At 57.1% G+C, this 20142-nt stretch overlaps 1 protein-coding gene across 15 annotated transcripts in view; it reads left to right on the top strand.

Annotated features, from left to right (window-relative positions):
• Positions 1-20142, top strand: part of ARNT2 (aryl hydrocarbon receptor nuclear translocator 2) — a 226548-nt gene that overhangs the window by 132511 nt on the left and 73895 nt on the right. The window lies entirely within an intron of this gene.

A 20142-nucleotide genomic window follows, 5' to 3' on the forward strand; every position in this document is an offset into this window, starting at 1 on the left:
AACATGTTCCCCACGGAGCTGTGGGCATGAGAGGCATGTGGGATTCTATTAACAGAAGCATTTGGGAATTGTAGAGATTTCATTCACTTTTTAATAACTGAAAATTCTGCCTCCAAACTTTCTATCTTGCCCCACTTAGTTTTCTTCTTATCCCTCTAAAATGTGCCTTAGGGTTCGGTGCTGTTGACAAGGGAGATGGGTGGACCCGACCTTTGTAGCTTTGCCCCCTTGTCAAAGGGTGACGTCCCTCCTGCGCTGTGCCTGAGGACGCCCATCACAGGCTGGGCAGGAGAGGGAGCGATGATGGCCTCACTCTTCCTCTCTCTCGGTTCTATCACCCGTCTGTTCACCCGGCGCGTTCTCACCGGGTCCCGGCTAACTGCGCATGGCGCTGTGCTAAGTGTGGGGACGTGGTGACGAATGAGCCCCGTGCAGCCTGGCTGTCCTGCAGCTGGCAGCTCAGTGGGGAGACACAATTGCCGTGACGGGTGCGGTGGGGGAGCGGTCCACGAAGGCAGCGAGGACAGACAGCGATGACACGTGGGCAGACTCGCGTGGCAGGTGGGAGACGGCTCCTGTGGGTGACAGAGGCTCCGTGAGACCCGGGCAGGCTGGAGGCTCCCAGAGCAGTGGTGGCCTCGGGCTCTCAGCTGGAGTTGCCCATGACCGTGGTGGGCAGAGCGAGCCGTGGGGTGACCAGACTGGCCTGGGGGGGGGGGCGCTGGAGTTATCCGCGAGAGCCGATGCAGCCGGGGTGGGGTGGGGTGTGGGTTCCTCCAGACCCTGTCACAAAGTGCCACAGGCCAGTGACACAAGACAGGGAGAGTTTGTTCTCTCACAGCTGTGAGGCCAGAAGTGCAAATCGAGGTGTCTTAGGTGGCGTTCGTGCCTCTCGGGGGGGTGGTCTGCACCGCGGGTCTCTCCGGCCTCGGCACCTGTCACAGTCATTGACATCCCTGTGGGCACATCGGTGCTTCCTCCGCCTCCGCCATGTGCCGCTTCCCTGTGTCTGTGTCCTGATGTCCCTCCTCTCCTACGGACGCCAGTCTCAGTTGGGTTAGGGCCACCTCAGTCCAGCAGGACCTGGTTTGAACTTGACTGTCTACAAAGACCCTATTTCCAAATAAGAACACATTTGCAGGTTCTGGGTAGACATGAATTTTGGGGGGACAGTAAAACCCCGTCCCAGAGGTGACCGTAGAGAGGGAGGGACGTGGTTAGACGCAAGAGACATGTAGGCAGCGAATCCAATGAGGCGGTTGGTCCCCTCACCTGGCTCTGTCTCTGCCCAAGGAGCGTTTATAAAGCTGACGTCTAGGCTCCTTGGCGACCTCTCTTGCTGCCTCCTGTTCCCGTTGGTGAATCTCTCCTGCCAGAAGTGAGTTCAGCCACGGAGAGACAGGACACACCTCTCCAGCGCCCTGCCCTGCCCTGCTGAGTCAGGCCAGAGTCCGGCCCTTCCTGTGATGCGTTTGCGTCCACTGACCCTGTGGGCACACGCTGCTCGGGGTGCCCTGCTGGGAGGGGGGCACTCAGCGTTCTTTGTTCTTCGTAGCCGTTCATCCCCCCGCTGTGGGTCGGCAGCCTCTCGACCCCAGGACTGGTCCTCCAGGCCGTGGCTGGCGTGGGGCGTGACTGGCCCGAGGTGCTCACGCTGATGTGAGCTCTCTGCCCTCTTCCTTTCCCTCCGCGGGGCCTTGCCCGTCTGCGGGGGGTGAAGCCATTCCCAGGCGGGAGAAAGAGCGGCGCTTCCTCCTCCTCCCTCCACGCCTCTCAGATCTCCCTCCGTTTGCCCCCTCCCTGCCCCCTCCCTGCCCTCCCCGGGCCTGCGCCCTCTCCGCCTGCCTTTGTCCTGACTCGGTTCACTCTCGGATGCCCGGGCCCTGCCCACCTGCCCCTGCTGTGGACCACACCCGCCACCATGTGCTGTCCGTGCAGACCAATGGCAGCAGAGCCGGGCCAAGGCCATTGTGCCAGGTCACCACAGCCGAGGTGGTGCAGACGGGCATGAGGGAGGGGTCCAGGTCGGGGACTGGAGCAGGAGAGGAGCCGGGAGATGGGCCCGGGTGCCAGAGGGGAACAGGCAGTTACATCTAGGGGTGAAGGGCAGCCTGACCTCCGGCTCAGGGCATGGGCTGCTGTGACCGGGACATGACCCTTCGGGCCTGACCCTGCCAGTCTGCCAGGCACGGACGTCGGCCTTGGATGGTGAGTGCTCGGCCCTGTGCCTGCACCTGCAGAGGCCTCCAGTGTGGTCGGACCTGGAGCCAGGGCAGGGCGCCCACCGCTCACCGGTCTCCTTCCTCTTCCTGCCCTCGTCACCCACGTCTGGGGATCAGACATAACACGTGTCCCAAGTGACAAGTTGCCCGGGAAGGGTTACCGGGCGTTGTGAGGCTGCAGGAGGAGACTCGCCTGGGATGTCGCCGCACGACTGGATTTCCCGCCCGTGACATGCGTTCCTCTGCGAGAGAGGCCACACGACACGCAGAGCCCCCGGCGAGGGGTTACGGGGAATCGCGGAGGCAGCCAGGGGTGCGAGTGAAACTGCCACCGCTGTGGCCTTGTGCTCACCGTAGCTACACACAACCCACTGGCGGCAGAGGACAAGCCACCTCCCTCTAAGTGAGACTCTGCGTAGGTAAGTCAAGGCAGCCTCTGCCCGAGCGGGGCTGTCAGGGCAGGAAGCCGGGGGCAGCAGGTGGGAGGGGGCGTGGCAAGACCCAGGCTCCCCGGCTCCCAGGAACCATGTCTGTGTCCCGGATGAAGCGGCAGAGGGAGGTCAAAGTTCTCCTAAATGGCCCAACGTGCACTTTCCACCCCATCAAACATGTATGTGAATTAGAGCGGAGAACTGCAAATCTTGCTTTAAACTCACACAGAGATCTCACCACATAAAAGAACCGTTTGTTTACAGTGCTCAGAATGAGTTCTCTACACCCTCATTTTTTGTCACGGCTTTTTGAAACAAGGCATATCCAAGTTGCGCGTGAACAGCGTTTATTACAGCTCTGTAGATAAGTTTTGCATATTCCCAGCTCTTACAGCAGTGGCTCTCGATCTCAGTGCGCATCCGAGTTCTGCAGTTCTTTCAAAAATCCTGATGCGGGGGCCCTGCCCATTCTCTGGGCTCAGCTGTGCCGCGCGGAAGCGCCGGCCTCCGTCTAAAAGCAGCCCCAGGGGTCCCCGTGCGGCCCCCGCCAAAAAGAAACCCACACCAATAAAATGAAATAATACGGCTCGATCTGTCCTATATCTAGGAGGGAAATTTCAGGAAGATGACAAAATTTTTGTTAATTTACTACCACCAACACACAAAGTGTTAAAAGCATAATCAGCAACACAATCGGAAAACGTGCTGCTCCGGCATTTCAAACCCTCTTTGCAAGAGTTCTTGATTTCCTAATGAGGCATCTTTTATCCCAACTTTCATATCCAAGAAGTAAATAAAGACTTTTTTTCTCCTTCTATAAAGGGAACCTATCACAAAAATAACCTAGACGTAGTATTGTTTACAGGCAGATATAACTGACGTTTGAAAAGACAAATTGAATCACAGCTTCCTGCTGGTGTGATTTAGATTTCAGTAATCATGTCACGTGATGGTCGTGTTTTGTAATGCTTTGGTTAAAAATAGCTCGATTGCAAGAACTCCAGCATGATCAAGAAAATTAAAATAGTTTCCTGTAGCTTCACCAAAGACACGTTTCCCTCCGAGATGGCATGACTCACGCCAAATGGTTAAACAAAAATGCAATTACAGCCCTGATCTCTCCTGTTTATTGCTTCTTCAGTAGAGGCTAATTGAGGAAAACATCTGCATCCAGTTTTCCCTTTATTGTTGCAGATTCTTTCTGACACTGCGAGGCAAAGCCTCCCCTGACGGTCGTTGGCTCGGCAGCGAGCCGGCAATGGCTTTCAGTTTTCCCTTTCGGGCGATGACATGAATTACTCTCCGATGAGCTATTCACCGTGTCATTCCTTAACCTTGAGCCGAGTGCACGTACTCTGGGGACCTGGCACCGCAAGGGCTCTGCCTCGTGGAGGTCACGGTGGCTGACTCTTCCCTCGGTCCCGCTGCTCCCCCGTCCCAGGCCTGCGCGGTGGTGCCGGCTGCTCTGCGAACATCGCAGTGGCAGACTGGCCACCCAGCACACGGCCCTTTCCAGGTCGGGACAATGTACTTAGGCTCTGTTTGAAGTTCTCCTCCAGTGACCCCTGCCACTGCCTTAGACGCACAACTCACACCGCTGGGTGGGACGGGGTCCGCAGGCGTGTGGACTCGCCAGCAGCCACAGCGGTGCGTTGATAGCGTGGCCTCTGGAGACACCCGGAGCAGCTGGGTGACGCTGGACAAGGCACAGGTTCTCCCTGAGCCTCCGGGTCCTGGCAGTGTGGGTGTGAGGACGGAGCCAGGGCCGTCCCTGGCGGGTCCTGGCAGTGTGGGTGTGAGGACGGAGCCTGGGCCGTCCCTGGCGAGTGCGGGGCCTCCACGAATGTGCAGTAGCTTCCTCTTCCCTCCCTCGCGCTTTAGTCCGGTGCGGTTCCCTGGACGCAGGGCTGGGCGGGATCCACACACGCATGTTGTGAGCACTCTCGGGGACGGTGGTGAGGCAGGAGCTGGGCAGGCCAGGTGGCTCCGAGGACAGGCCGGGCAGAGGTCTGGTCCAGGGGGCCCGGCATGGCCTGACCCATGGGGACCGAGCTCAGGAGTGGAGGCTGCAGTCGTCCCTCCTGGAGGCTAGGGAGGTTTCTGTGACCCTGTCCCAGTCACTCCCAGTCACAGGCCTTGAGGGGAGGGTGCGAGTCTCGGACAGCTTCAGGCCAGGTGGCTTCCAGGACAAACTTCTGAGAAGATTCAGGTGTGAGCCATCAGCGAAGAACCTGCAGCTGGGGGAGGGGCCCCTGTCAAACTGGTGCGAGGGACGCAGGGGGCTGGGCGGTGGGGCGCGGGCGCCGCAGCCTCCAAGTGGGAGCCCGGGAGTGGAGTTGGTGGCCTCAGACCTGCTGTGGGCACAGCTGAGGTTTGCCCCACCCACAGCGCACAGAGCCCAGCTCTGCACTGACGCTGGCCCCGGGGCTTGGCCGCCGCCTTCCCGGATGAAGGGAGGCAAACTGTGTGTCCTTGTTTAATTCAACAGATGGTTACTCGGCACATGCCACGTGCTGCTAGAAACTGAAAATGCCGCAGTGGACGTGACAACCATGGTCACTGTGTGTAGCGGAGCTCTCCGTGTGGCGGGGCGAGCAGCGAGTGTAGAATCACGGGGGCCGCGTGTTCTCAGGGGAAGGAACGGGAGGCTGTCCTAATTAGGGGCCCAATTCTCATGTTAGAGGTGGTGGGGACAGTGGGGCAGGGAAAGGCGTCTCTGTGGAAGGGACTATTGGGCTGAGACCCAAAGGACACGAATGCATGGGGCTCAGCAGTTTGTGGGGTGGGGGAGCAGGGTCAAGAGCTGACCCAGGCGTGGGAATCGCAGGTGCAAAGGCCCTGTGGCAGGGACGGTATCGGTGAGTCTGGGGTGCTGAGGCGGCCATGGACTGTGAGGAGGGAAAGGCCGGGCCAGGGACAGCCACAGAGACCACGTGCATTTAGGATTCCCCCACAGTGCGGGAAGCAGCCTCTGAAAGGATGTTGGCATGGTCTGATTTGCATTTTTATACATAAAGACTGTTACGGTTGCTGGGAAGGAAACGGGGGGCTGGAATCCAAGAAGAGAGAGAATATTTACATACTATGTGAAATCACTTCACAGATATTTCTCATTTAATCCCCACAACGGGGCTGTTGATGGCGGGGAGGGCATATGGGTATTCAGTTGTTCCAGAACCTCTGCTGGAAAAACTTTCCTTTCTCCAGTGAGTTGCCCCTGCATATCGGCTCTCTGCTCTGTGGGTCCAGAGTGTCCTGACACTGCAGTGCTGCCAGGCCAGCCAGTGTCGGTCTCCAGCTTTGTTCTTTCCCGTCTCGCAGGCATGGGCATCGCTGTCCTTTGCGGCCTGGCGCCCAGTGCTCGGGAACTACCGCTCTGCAGACTTGGTCGTGTGTTTCGACTGTTTCAGAAGGGGTCAGCCTGGCCCCTGTTGCCCACGTGGGCTGGACGCAGAAGTGCCCGTGATATTGCTGTGAGCCCCTCTCCTCTGCCCCTCCGTCAGCTCAGCCTGCACGTCCTCGACTCTCTTCTCCAGGAACCTTGGCCTGTGCTTATCACGGTTACCTCCTCCTCCTTTTGCTTTTCCTGTGATTTCTGGGAGAATTCTCAAGGGTTTCTTTAATTCCTTGACTGAGTTTTCAGCAGTATCACTGTTTGTGCTTCCACTCAGGCGTTCAATTCTGAAACCATGTTTTTCATCTAGAAGTGATCTTTCCTGGTCTCTGGTCATTCTCTTTTCATTTATGAAAGGTCTTCCCAGAGGTTGCTGAGATTTCGGATTTCAACATTATTGTCTTCTTTCCGTGTCTCAGCGTCTCAGTCCGTTTCGTGCTGCTGTGACAGAACTCCGCAGACTGGGCAATTTACAATGGACAGGGATTTGGTTGGCTCACGGTTCTGCAGGCTGGGAAGTCCAAGAACATGGCGCCTGTGTCTGGCCTTCGTGCCACGTCATCCCACGGCGAGAGAGCGAGAGAGTGAGAGGGAGCAAGCTCACTTTTATACAAACCCACTCTCGTGATAGTGGCATTAAATATGCCTCTTAAAGGTCCCTCCTATAGGTCCCACCTCTCAGCACTGCTGCATTGGGCGTCCAGTTTCCAGCTCGTGAACTTTGGGGGACACATTCCAACCGTAGCAAGTGAGGTGGCTTGTTTTGATTTTTCAGGCCACCTCCTTTCTTTTAACACACTGAGTCCTCTCGTGTTTTCAGTCCTCCCCCTTTTTATCCATCCTAAATGTCTAACATTTCTTAAGACTTGAAATGGTTACAGTTAGTGTATATTTCATAGAAACTTAATTTTCCTAGATTGCGGGTACAGCTGTCTGGGACCTGCAGTCAAGGCCCCCTGCGCTTTGGCCACAGCCACCTGAGCTAGCAGGGACGTTGCCCTCTCCTCTAACTGCAGTGCTACCCTCGGAAGCCACCGGCACAGCCTTCGGGCCTCTGCCCTCGGCAGGTTGTCTGCCTACATCGGGGCGACGTGCGGGCTCTGCCCAGCCTCTCTGTGTCCAGACCCTCGGCCACTCGCCCTCTGTTCCTGACTCCCATTCTCCGTCCCCTGCTTGGAGTTCCCAGAGCTTCTGTTCGGGGAATCTTTCCCCGTCTTCCCGGGAAGGCTGTCCCTTTGTATTTGTTGAGCCACAGGCTGTTCACACTCACTTCCAGCCCCTTCCGGCTGCACTTTTTGCAGAAATTCTTCACTGTCTCTCCGATCTAGTTAAGGCCTCTTCCACTGTTTTTCTGCATGGATGCAGATTTTTCCAGCTATTTTTGTATTTTTAAAAAATCATTTCATTAGCAGACTGCAGGGCGGCAGTGGGGGCGGCAGGGGGAGGGAGCGGGACACAAAATTGTCTTCTTAAACCCCCTGTCAGGCTGGTCTCTGGCTGTTCACCAAACTGCCTTTCTACAGCGGATGAGGGCTCATCATTTACTCTTAAAGTTAAAACCCTTGGGCTTACATTTCTGGCATTTTTGTAGCATGATACCCCAAGAGGAATGTATTTCTTTAAATCACACTTCAGCATACTCTAAATAAGATGAAGAATTTGTACTTTTGTCTACAGATTAAATAGCAGAAGAGGTGCTGGCGGCGGGCGGGGGCGAGGGGTGATGATTTTATAATGAATCGCAGAGCTGCGGCTGCAGCAGGCGGTGCCGGGACCCCAGGTCACTCTGGGAATGCGAACGCAGGAGGGGCTGTGCGGCTCTGGGGCTTCTCGGACAGTGGGGAGCCCAGCTGTCCAGGGCAGAGCCGGCCTGGCCTGGCCGCTCGTTGGAGCTCTCTGCCCTGGTGTGGAAGTGCGGGTCCCAGCCTTGGTCTTTTCCTGGCTCACGAGATGTGAATGTGATCTCCCATGCTCTCTGCGGACTGGCTGCGCCCTTTGCCACCCTGCCGCCTGCTCCCTGCCTAGTTAGCATCTCATTAGCGCCTCCCCGATGGCAGGGGGGAGACAGGGCTGACATGCAAACCAGCCTGCTCAGCAGGGAGCTTCTGCACGTCTGCAGGGCCTGTTAGTCACAGGGCTCTGTCCCTCCTGCCCGTCCCAACCGGGCGCCGGAGGATTCTTCTTCCTTTGTTGTGGCTGTTGCTGCGGACTGTTCCTTCTCCCACACTCTGTGGACACTGGTGCCCTTGTCACAGCCCAGCCAGGTTCACTGCCCGCTGCTCAAGGGGAAGCCAGTGCCCTGAGACAGCAGGGGTCACAGCCGAGGAAGAGCGTAAAAGCACAGGTGCCACGAGAGGAGATGGACGGGAGGAAGTTCTCAAACCCATCACCCCAAGAGTTTGGGAGATAGCGTCTGTGAAGCCAGTTTAGGCGGGCAGAGGGCCAGGCAGTTGGGTCTGCTGACTGGCGAGTTCGGGTGGAACCACAGGGCTGCAGAAATCACCTTTGCTGAGTCATTTGTTGGGTGGGGGTCACAAGGCAGCTGAGTCAGTTCCTTGGTATGGGCCGCGGGTCTGGGCGGGTCTGGGCGGGTCGGCCGTTGCACCGGGATGCAGGGCCTAGAAGGTTCCTCAGAAACCGGCCTCAGGCCTCAGGTTTCGGGAGGGTGATGTTGCCCGTGGCAGCAGTGAGGACGCTGAGAACCCTTGTGCCCATCAGCCGCGAGACTCCCAAGTGTGAGCGGGTGCAGGAGAGCTCCTAGGGGACAGTGGCCGGTGACAGACGTGTTTCCCGCACCGCAGTTCCCGCCCGTGGCCCTTCAGTGATTTTCTAAGGGTGGTTTCACTCTCCCCTGAGAGCTGGACGCTCCGGCTCCAAGCTCCCTTTCCCTGAGTGTCAGGGGCAACAAGGGATATGAATGCTAACTAGCCTTACAAGTTTTTGCTCCTAAAAGCTAAATTATTGATATTCTTATATTTAAAATGCAAATCACATGACTTTCCCCAGGCAGTTCTAGGGAGGTAGAGGTTTTGCTTTGACAATTTGATGTGGCCTTTGCAAAGCTCACTCCGTATTCATGGCCACCAGCATGAAGGGCCGGGGGACTGTGGGAAGCACATGTCCTAAACATCGCAGGCCTCTGGCTTTCCTGCCTGTGTGAGCGACAGCTGAACTGCCCTGCAAGCCTGACTCCACTGTTTGCTTCTGCTCATGCCTTCCTGGGCTCTGTGCCCTGGGCCAGGGCCCGGCTCACCTCTGCAGCCTGCACCCCACTGCATGCCAGCCAAACGGGACTTGGCCGCTCCTTGCTCTGAGCCCTCAGCCCGGCGTCCTTCCCCCAGAGTGCCAATCCCTGAGCCTCCAAGGCTCCTGTGATACCTCCTCCTGCAAGAAGCTTTCCCTGATCCTCCTTTCACCCCCGCTGTCTGCTCTGTGCTGCCGTTGAGCTGTGTGCAGACGTCCCCTCCAGAGCCCAGGTGAGCTGGCTTTGTACTTAGGTGGGAACAGTCTTCTCCTGTTTCCCCAGACCGTGAGCCACTTTGCTTGGTACTGTAGCTTTCACTTTGAAATTTCTGTTCGATGGAGTCAGTTAATAGATTCTTGCTCCCCACCCAGCTCTAGATGCCCATGAGCTTCCATGCACCCTCTTTTGACAATATTATTTTGGAAAAAAAAAAAATTCTATCGCTCTGTGGCTCACTCCCATGTCATGGGTGGGACTGGGCTGTCTTTCCTAGTCCATTCCGGTCTGAATTCGCCACCTGACAGCACCTTTCCCCACCCCAAGCTTGCATTGTGGGCATCACAGATGCAATGGGAGAGGCCTTCTTGGCACTGGGCAGGTGGCGTTTAACACAGCCTGGAACTCTGGCCAGGCAGGGAAGCTGCCCACAGCTGCCGCCGGTAAACCACATGGCCTGTCCCAAAAACCCCTTCCCGACTCAAGTGCCAACATCCTTAAGTGGATAAATGGTTCTGAACTGGCCAGTGGGACACACATAGCCTGCCACTCGCTGGTTGTCACCAGCCTTTCCCCTCCTGGAACTGTATAGAGGCGGGAAAGGGTTCTCCTCTGGAGGGACCTGTGTTTACTGCCTCCTGGTTGTTGGGAAGCTCCCAGGAGCTCAGCTTCTAGAAGCTGCTCAGGATCTCTTCTGCCAAAGGAAAATGCTCTGTTAGGCTCGAGGCAGTATGGAGTTGCCTTTAAAGAGATGCCTTAGTCCTAAGTCCTCAAAGATCCTTTGGAAAATGGCAGAGACACGTGGGGCCTCCCCAGGAGCAGTGTGAGCTGCAGTTGGGCCAGCGCACAGTCAGGACGGCGGGGCCTCCGCGGTAGGTGCCTGTGGCTCAGGACAGAGCTACTGGACACCAGGGTGAGGCTCAACCCCTGGCCAGCTGTGTTGGCAGAGTGTAGCCCAGGAAGGGAGGCAAGCCATCTGCCTGAGCAGCAGGGACGTTGGGGACCATGGTGGGCAGTACTCCAAAAGGCCCCTGAGGTTCCTGTCCCAGGTTATTCAATCAAACACTAATCTAGGTACTGCTGTGAAGGGATTTTGCTGATGTAATTAAAGTCCCACACCAGTTGACTTTAAAATACAGAGATTATCCAGGTAGGCATGGCCCAAGACAAGCCATTTAAAAGCAGAAACTTTTATAAGTCAGAGAGATTCGAAGCACAAAAAGGACTCCATAGGCCATTGCTGGCTTTGAAGCTGGAGGGTCACCAGCCAGCAGCTGTGAGTGACCTTCCGCTGTGGCCCCAGCCGTCAGCCAGCAGGACGCAGGCACTGCAGCCCAACAGCTGCAGGGAACTGAATTCTGCCAGCAACTGGCACAGAGGCAGATTCTTCTCCAGAGCCTGCAGGTAAGAGTCCAGCCCAGCCAACACCTTGATCTTGTCCTTATGGGACCCCGGGCAGAGAGCCCAGGCAACTGCGAGCTATTAAATAGGTATTATGTTATGCTGCTGAGTTTGCAGTCACTGGCTACCTGGCAACAGAAACTAATACAGGCACCATTCTGTGGAGGGCATTCCCAGAGGAGTAAGACATGGTCCCAGCCCTGAGAAGCTCACACCTGTCGTGGCCACGAAATGCCGGGTGTAGATTTGAAACGGGAGAGCAGTGACGCAGAGGAGATAATTGTGTGTCTTCTTGCTGAGGAAAGTGTGAAGGAGAAAGGCTTTCTGTCTAGAGTAAGAATTTCAGAGAGAAGGGGAAGGAGGACTTCCTAATGCATTTCGTGTTGTGATTTCACCTTCACTTTAGCCCCCAAGTGTTTGCAACAAGTTGAGCTTCTGAATGTGGCTCCTGCTAGTGTTAGCCTGGGGGCAGCTCGGGCTGAGCAGGATGAGGCACAGCCAGCCGCTCCACCTGGGGCTCCCAGAAAGCATTTCTTTGGAGGAATGGAGCTTTCTGACCCTACCTGAGTGTTAACTCACCCTCAGAGAACTGGCCTTGAAGCTACCTGAGCTCCTCAACCTTCTTGGGGTGGGGTCCACTTCTCACTCTGAGTCCCTCTTTGCTACTTGTGAAGAGTGGCCATATAGTACACATAATCTATCATCCAAATCAGGGTACTCTGAGATAGAAAAGAGGCTCCACTGACAACTATGCTGGGACAACAGGCAGAACCGGAGGGTGTGGTCAGTAACCATGCCTGCCCTGAGGGAGGGGAGCTGCTCCTCCTGTAACCCCCCCCCCCCAAATACAGATGCAGACCCGCTCCACGGAGCCTCCCAGGCATGGCTGAGACAGGCCAGAATGACTCAGAAAGCTCTACAAAATCAAAAGAAGAATCCAAAGAGCAATAAACAAATACACAGAAAGAATTACCAGAAAGAAAGAGAGAGGGAGGGAGGGAGGAAGGGCATGTTTTCTCAGTCTAGGTTTCTGATCCTCAAACAGCCACAGGCTGCCACCGTCCCCTGCAGCTGGCTGACCTCCTGTCCCCCTCGCCGCCCATCTGCTTGTTTGGTGGGTGCCGTCTTACTCTCTGCTTTGGGGAGTCGTCCCCAAGCTTCCCAGAGCAACGGGCTGAGCGACTTGGCAGCCCGAGTCCGGGTTTCGGTCCGTCCTGGGGAGGTCGCCGCCCGGCAGGGGTCCCGGAGGGCACTGTGGGGAGAGTCTGCCCGGTGCGGGCAGCAGGGGCTGCGTGAGCCACAGAGTATTCAAATGTCGCACCCGAAGCCACTAACAGTTGGTCTGCTTTTCATGAGGACTGCGCCCCTGCGACTCTGGGGTGACGGCCCCCGCGTCCCTCCTCCCCGCGTCACCTGGTACGCGGCCACCGTGGCCTTCGTCCTGGGTCGCCACGTAGAGGAAACAAGACGCTGCGACGCACGTCCGACGTTCGGAGTGCCCGGAGCTCGGCGAGCAGCAGCGCCCGTCGGGCCAGGGGGCGCCGTGTGGGCCACCGGCCGGGTTGTCGGGTCGTGAGCGACACAGCCGGTGCCGGGATCGAGGCCGGGCTAGGCACAAAGAGGCCATTTATTGACACCGGGAGGGCTTTTTCACTGCTTTACAGTTTCTCTGTTTCCTTGGAGTCAGTTTCTCGCTCTTAGAACCCGTTCTCCACGAAGCTAAGCCACGTGCCGCTGAAAGAGCCGCACCCAGACCCCCTAAAACAAGAGGGGGGAAAATGGCAAAGGTCACGTTTTGCCTGTGGCGAACTCTGACTGGTCCAGCTGGATCATGTGCTAGTCTTGGGACCAATCACTGTGGACAGGGGCGGGCGAGGTGCTGTGATTGGCCCAGGTTGTGCGAGGCGCCTGGCCCTCAACCAACCAGTGTAGCCAGGGAGGTGGGAGCTGGTCCGAAGATGGCGGCTTGAGTTTTGACTTTGGAAATGAGGGGCTCCGTGAGAGCTGCCGTGAGGCGGCGGAGGTAACGGGAGGCGGGGCGAGAGGCCTGCACCGTGCGCTGCCCGTCGAGAGTTCCCTCTTCTGCTCTGGGGCCAGAGTGGTCTGGCCGCGGCCTGTGGGCTGACGTATCTGCGCCCTGGGCCGTCTCCGAACCCCCGCTAAGATGGCGGAACCCCGCGTCCCCCCGGGCGGGCGGCTGGGGACACCCACCAGGGCTCGGGGACACCCACCAGGGCTCCGGGACACCCGCCAGGGCTCGGGGACACCCACCAGGGCTCGGGGACACCAGGTCTCCGGGACACCCGCCAGGGCTCGGGGACACCCGCCCAGGGCTCCGGGACACCCGCCAGGGCTCGGGGACACCCGCCCAGGGCTCCGGGACACCCGCCAGGGCTCGGGGACACCCACCAGGGCTCCGGGACACCCGCCAGGGCTCGGGGACACCCACCAGGGCTCGGGGACACCAGGTCTCCGGGACACCCGCTAGGGCTCGGGGTGTCCCCCCCTGCGCGGGCTCCTGTCCCCTGGCGGTGTTTGTTCCCGTGCGCACAGCTGTCACGGGGACGGCGACCCTCGCCCCGAGTCGGGCCGCAGCCTTGGAACCACATCAGATACTGTCCGTCACGGGCCGCCTCTGCTTTGCTTTTGTTCCTAATCATTTTCTCTTGTTTTCCTCCCTGGCTTTCTTAGTTTTCCTCCTTTTTTAAAGCAAGATAAGATGTTTTCAGTTTTCTTAAGGATTCTTTTGGTGAAATAATTCTAATTTATATTTGTATTTCTCTGGTAGCCCGGGGAGCATTTTTGTGTGCACAAACCCTTCTTTTGTATTCTTATCCAAGAAAAACTCCTGATCCTTCTTTTTTAAAAAGTTGCTACTGACCAAAATAATACTTAAAATTCAGCTTACTGAAAACAATTGTAGGAGGGCCCTCTGCCCTAGAAAAAGTGCTCTGTTTTGGAATCTTTACGATCGTTCTTCTAAAGCAAGAGTCAGCAGATACTTTCTTTGTAAAGGGCCAGATAGTAAATGCTTTAGGCTTTGTGGGCCGTACAGTCTCAGTCACAAATACTGAACTCTGCCACTGTCCTATGAGAGTGGCCGTGGGCAACAAATGAATGGCATGGCTGTTTCTCAATAAAACTTTATTTACAAAAACAGATGGTGGGCCAGGTTTAACTTCAGGCAGTAGTTTCCTGACCCCAGTTACAAAGCATTTTATGCATTTCAACTGTCTTAGAAAAACAGAGTTAAAAACTTTGAGTTGGCGTGGGTGATGATAATTATTCTCATTTCACGGAGTAGAAAAACAGTATCAGTGTAGGTGTTGGCCGCAGAGTTACCTATGAGCTTTAGAAGTTGACTAAGGTGTTGGTATTGACAGCCTTAAAAATATTCTCCTTATTTGATGCAGTAATTCCATTTCGGGGAATCCATCCTATGGTGGTTTGGGTTTTCTTTGTACCTAGATGTTCACCACAGCACCGTTTGCCATATGGGAATCTGGGAACAACTGAAATGTCTAGCAGTAAATTATCTACTCAAAATAACATCAAAAGAGCCTTTACAACAAGGTTTGTGAATCCTTACGAGTTTATGCTAAGTGACTTGAAGTGGAAAAATATATATGAGGAGACCTCAGTTAATTAAAATAAAGAGTAGGCATGCATAGAAAAAGATCGAAAGGAACTACACTAAATGCTAACAGTGTTTTTCTCTGGGAAAGGTTATCTGGGATTTTTACTTTTGAGAGAGTGTATGTGCGTGTGATTTTTCTTAAAAGACCATGTTTTAGAATAGAAACAAAAAGCACGTTAAGGAGAAAAATCAGCAGATCAAGTTCTCCCACTGTTCAGCCCAAGGCAGTGCTCTGTGCATCATTTCCGGTGACCTGGATGTCCCCCACCCTGGAGACCGAATCAGGGCTGGGCAGGCCCTGGACTTGGGAGGCTGTCCCCGCCGGTGGCGCTCTGGGCCAGGAGCCTGCCAGTCACTCATACTCTAATTCTCTAAGGGGGTTCATTGGCCTCTTATGTGAAAGTTTTCATATCTTCATGTAAGACTTCAAAGTGGGAAGGTCTAATCCCATTTTCCAGTTGAGGAAATGGAGAGGCAGAGAAAGTAAGTGACCTGCTCCGGCTCCCTCCACCCGCATATAGCGGAGCTGCCTCTGGGATCCTTGCCACTGTTTTCATTTAAAATAGCATACTTACTAATTTATTAGCTCGCTAACAGTTCTCTTTTGTACATCAAATCCAGAAAGATAGCTGCTTCCACAGCTTCTGGCAATGTTGGGAAATTCCGGGACTTCCTGACAAAGTGCCCGTTGTGCACCTTGATCCCAACGCTCTGGCGACTGAGGACCAGAGCCTCAGAGAGAAGCCCATCGCTCTGTGCTGAAAGGAGGACACTGATAGGACGTCCAGGATTCAGGCACTGGATTCTCCCTGAATTCAAAGAATAGGGGAGGTCCTCCATTAGAAAGTTGTGACCTGGTGGGGCGGTTCCAATGTGAAATTCCAAAGGGAGCAGTTGTAGGTGACATGACTGCAGGTTCCCAGGTGAGCGGTGGGGTGGCTGGCTGCCCTGGGGGGAGGGAGCGTGAGAGGCGGATGTTAGGTGCAGGTGGGCCTTCCGCAGGGGCTCTGAAACCATGTAGGATGAGAGCACGTCCTGGAGTGACGAGAGACTGCGGGTGCTGTGCTCATGTCCAAAACGAAGGAAGAGGGGTGACCCAGGGCTGGGAAGACTGCAGGAACAAGGATGGGTAGCAGGTGAGCGAGCATGTCGTGAGTTTGGAAGGAGCAGGGGGTTATAGAGAGCAGCGGAGTGCAGGTTTCCTGCCCGACCCCACGGCACGTGGGACGTGGGAGGGTGCACCTCCTCTCCTCCGGGAGCCTGCTGCCGGGGAGCAGGAGGGCAGGCTGGTTTCTGCCGAGGCAGGGCTTAAGTGGAGGGGGTTTCTGTAAGGAGCTAGGATGTAGGTAGGAGTCGGCTTATTTCAGACTGAACGTTCTGGAGGGCAGCCTGGGGGAGACTAGGAGGGGAGCAGGGGCTTCAGTTGGGGTGAAGGGTCCACAGAGTGAGGTGGGAGCGTGGCTGGTAGTTTGGGCACTGGCCCAGGAGAGCAGGATGATGTCTGGTGGGTCCAGCCAGAGACAGGATGGCAGGAGAATGTGTTCTCTCGACCCAGTGGACGAGCTTGGGGTGGGGCTCGGCCTTGGCCGGGACAGACTGCCCAGGGATCTGCTGGGAGCCGGCGCTGGGGATCGGGGCCCCGGTGCTGGGCAGAGCCCAGGCTGCTGGGGGTCAGGGCAGAGGTTAGACCAGGAGCAACGCGGATGGCAGCAAGGTCTCCGTGCTCGCTACTCTCCCGGGACCGCCAGAGTGAGCAAGCCCACACCAGCTCTGTGGGACAAGACCGACCCGCTTTCCACGACAGTGGGATTCGTTGCCCAGTGCCAGGGAATGGCCACCTGCCTTCACTCATCTCGACTGGTATGGCATTTGTCAAAAATCCAGGAGCATGCCCACGATAAGCAGTCAGGCGTGCGTTCCTCCCAGAGGAGCCAGGAAAGGGGTTCCTTGTGCCCGCGGAAACCAGAGACGCACACGGAGAAATAAACGCCGCAGCAGTTGTCGCTCGGGGTCATGCCAGCAGATCATGGAAATGTGCTTTTTCATTTCCTCATGTTGCACCGCCCATGTGCTTCGCAGCTGTGATTTATTTTCAGAGCACACTCTGGAATCTGACAGCCCCTGGTGCTGGCCTGCTTTGCAGCTGAAACCCTTTGCCATTTGGTAGATGATGAAGCAAGTGACAATTTACACTAACACGGCTGTAGAAAGATGCCGTCTGTGAAGGAGACAGGCAGGTGTCAAACCCGGGGCACAGACGGCATCGGCAGACGCGGCCTCCCCGCACTGGCCCTGCCAGAGCTCCCGGCACGCTGAGCCTCTCCACGGAGCTGCATTCTGGTCTGCACGTCCTGCTTACGGATGCGCACAGCGGTAGCAAGCGTGGCGGTGGCGGCTGGTCCTCGTGGGCGCGTGCGTCCTGGCCCCTGTGTGAGCGGGAGGCTGCCCGGGCCCAGCGGCTGCTGCGGCGCAGAGAGAGCTGACCACGCAAGGTCCAAGGCCACGAGCGCCGGATGGTTCTGGCTCAGCGCAACGGCTGGCCCGGGGACGGCGCGGCACGCTGGGGCCGAGTGCACCAGGCAGCTGGCTGCCCTGTCTGCCACACACCGCCCCTGCCCGGTTTGGAGCAGAGGGACGTAGGCTTGGGGAGGGTGTCGCCTTCAAGGCCCTTTTGATCCCACATGATAGAAACCCGTTTGAAGCCCTGTCGACCACAGAGGGGCGAGTCTCTGCTCGTTCTCTCGCTCCTGCTTGGCTTTGTTGTTCTTAGGACTTAGCGTAAGGGTCTGGTCCAGTCAGTCTAGTGACCCTCCCTCCCACTGGGGAGTGGTGGTCTTTGCCTGTTTAATTCTTTGTGCTCAGCTCAGTGCCTCACGTGTTGTATGCACTGAGAAGATGCTTATTAGCTGATGGCTGAGGTGACACCTTGGTTAGGTTGTGACAAAAGCAGGAGTCAGGCAAAGGGAAGGGTTGCTCAGGGCAGAGGGAGACGCAGGAAGGCCCAGAGCAGAGGCAGGAGAGAGCAACACGGTGGGAAGTGGCGGGTCGGTCCCCACGGCCGGGCTGAGCGCCAGGCTGAGCGCGTGGCAGGGAGGTGCGGGGTGGGCAGGCCAGACCTTGGAGACCTTTTGTGCGGGCCGTGGGGCTTGGATTTTGCTGGCCACCAGCAGCGGGAGGGTGAGCGGTTCTGGAGGAGGCGTGCGGCGTGGGCCTCTGTCCCGAGTCTGCCGGACGCTCACACTCCCTACTCGCCTCCCGGTGCGAGTCCCTACCGGGTGCTGTGTCTCGATAATCCTGAAAGCGAGGTCCGCTCTCCATTCTTCAGAAGAGAAAACCATGGACCAGCAAGGCCACATGCCTGGGGTCACATCAGTGACAGAGCCATGGTCACTTTTTGTGTTTTAAGTAAAGAATCCCGATAGCCTTGCAGAGGATGAATTGAAGGGGGCAGGACCATGGGAGGGATGGTGCCCTGTTGCCACCGTCCGTGCGGCAGCGCAGTGAGGACGGGTCTGAGGCTGCGGGGACGCGGCTGGGGGATGCCCAGGCCGAGGGATTGCGGGAGGCAGAACTGCCAGGTACGAGTGGCTGACCAGATGTTGGAGTCAGTTTTTCATATTCTTTATTTAATAAGCATTTACAGAGGACTTTTTATGAGTCCAGCACAGTTTTGGCTACTTTGTATTAATAATGTTAACTCGGTTAATGCTCACAAAAGGCCACCTGTGAGAAGTGCTGGTATCTTCACAGACCAGGGCGCTGAAGCACAGAGGGGTCAGGCGACTTGCCCTGGGTCAAGCAGGACGTGCAGGAGGCAGCAGTTGGGCGTGAGTCTGAGTAGCGGTGGCACCAGTGACAAGGACAGGGAACCAAGGGGGAGGGCAGCTTTGGGCAGGAAGGCAGATTTGTTTCTGGGTCTCTGGAATGTAAGAGGTCAGTGAGGTGCCCAAGAAACAGGTGGGCACGCAGGGGCTTCCGGGACAGGCTGAGTGTGTTGGAGAAGAAACGGTTCCTGACGCTTGTTGAAGACGGTGACGCAGACTTTGCCCACAGGGAGCCCTGGCGAGAGGGGTGGGGCCCTGCCGTGGGCAGAGAGAGGGGACCCAGCTCGGCTCCAGCAAGGACAGGTGGAGGTTTGTAGCCGGGGAGCAGGGTGGGGGTCCGTGGGTGGGTATAAGCCTGGGGGTGAGGTGGAGTCTCGGCAGACTGGCCGGACGGAATTCTTGCTGACATTGGCCGGGGTGACAGATGCCAGGGTGGTCAGATACCAAGGACAGGGGGTTTTCGCCAAACTGACTTGGCAGGATTCTTGCCGAAACTGGATTCTACGAGATCAGAGAGGGAAGCCCAAGGTCAGGCCTTGTCAGGCAGGGGACTCAGAGGAACTTGAGTTTTGGGTAAACGAGAGAGACTTTGTCAGCTGGAGACGGACATCTTGATGTCTTCAACACAGAGGGGGCAGTGGAGTCAAAAGAGTGATGGAGGGTCCCTGGGGGACAGCAGGAGAGACAAGGGCCAAGGCCCCGCCCCGGGGACGCCAACTGGGGGTGGGGGTTGGACTGAGGAGGAGCGGCCGCCACTGTGGCGAGATGCCGCAAAGGAGAGGCCAGAGACATGGGGCAAGAGTGCTCTGAGAGGAAGGGACTGGGGTGGGGCAGGGGCTGGAGACTGTTAATTGAATCTGGCAACAGAGAGCCCCTGTGGCCCAGGCTGGAGCAGTGGCCGGGCCCCGTCTTGAGTGGAGGTGGGCGCTGGCAGCTGAGCCGTGCGGGGGAGGCAGTGGGTGTGGACAGACGATCTGTCTGCAGGTGGGGAGAGAGGACAGGAGCTCCAGGGCCAGAGAAGGGCTTTGGTTGGTTTGTTTCCCCCTAAGGTGAAGAGTCTAACACCACAGGAGGTGGGCAGCAGGGAGGGGAGGAGTTACAAACAGGTGGGTGGGAAGAGGTTAAATGGCACAAAGCCCTGCTGGGGTCAGGGGCACACTGAAGTCGGCACTTGTTCCTGTGAGGTGGGGCAAGGTGGGGGGTGCAGGGACAGGGCCATGTACAGATGGTGAGGAAGAGGAGGGACTCGGGGGTGACATCTGGACTCCTGACTTGGATTTCCGTGTGGATGGCGATGCTCTCGCTGACGTCTGGGGAGGTTTGGGGGACGCAGGTGACGCCGCCTTTGGCTTGCGCAGTCCGCTGCTGGCAGTGCGGCCCGGGGCGACAGATGGGGGCTGGCGCTGGGGTGTAGGTGGAGGGTCGTCGGCATGAGCGGGCCGTCAGAGCCTTGGCCTGGACAGAGTCACGCAGGGGTGTGTAGAACGAGGAGAGAAGGGGGCTGAGGACGAGCCTTGGGAAGGAAGGGGCACGGGGGGAGGATCGAGGGTGCTGTAGGAGCAGAAGGGAGACGTTTGGGAGCCGCACCGTGGAGTCATGTACGGCCAGCAGAGCAGTCGGACAGCACGAAGGAAAACGTGTTTTGGATTTAGCACCAGCGAGGTTGTTGGTGACCTTGGCAGACGCCGTTTCTGTGGAAGGCAGGGAGGAGGCCAGACTGCAGCAACTCGGGGCGCTGGAATCCCACAGAGCAGGGCCGGCAAGTGCAGCTTG

The sequence above is a fragment of the Lemur catta genome, chromosome 9 (assembly GCF_020740605.2).
Source record: "Lemur catta isolate mLemCat1 chromosome 9, mLemCat1.pri, whole genome shotgun sequence".
NCBI lineage: Eukaryota > Metazoa > Chordata > Mammalia > Primates > Lemuridae > Lemur > Lemur catta.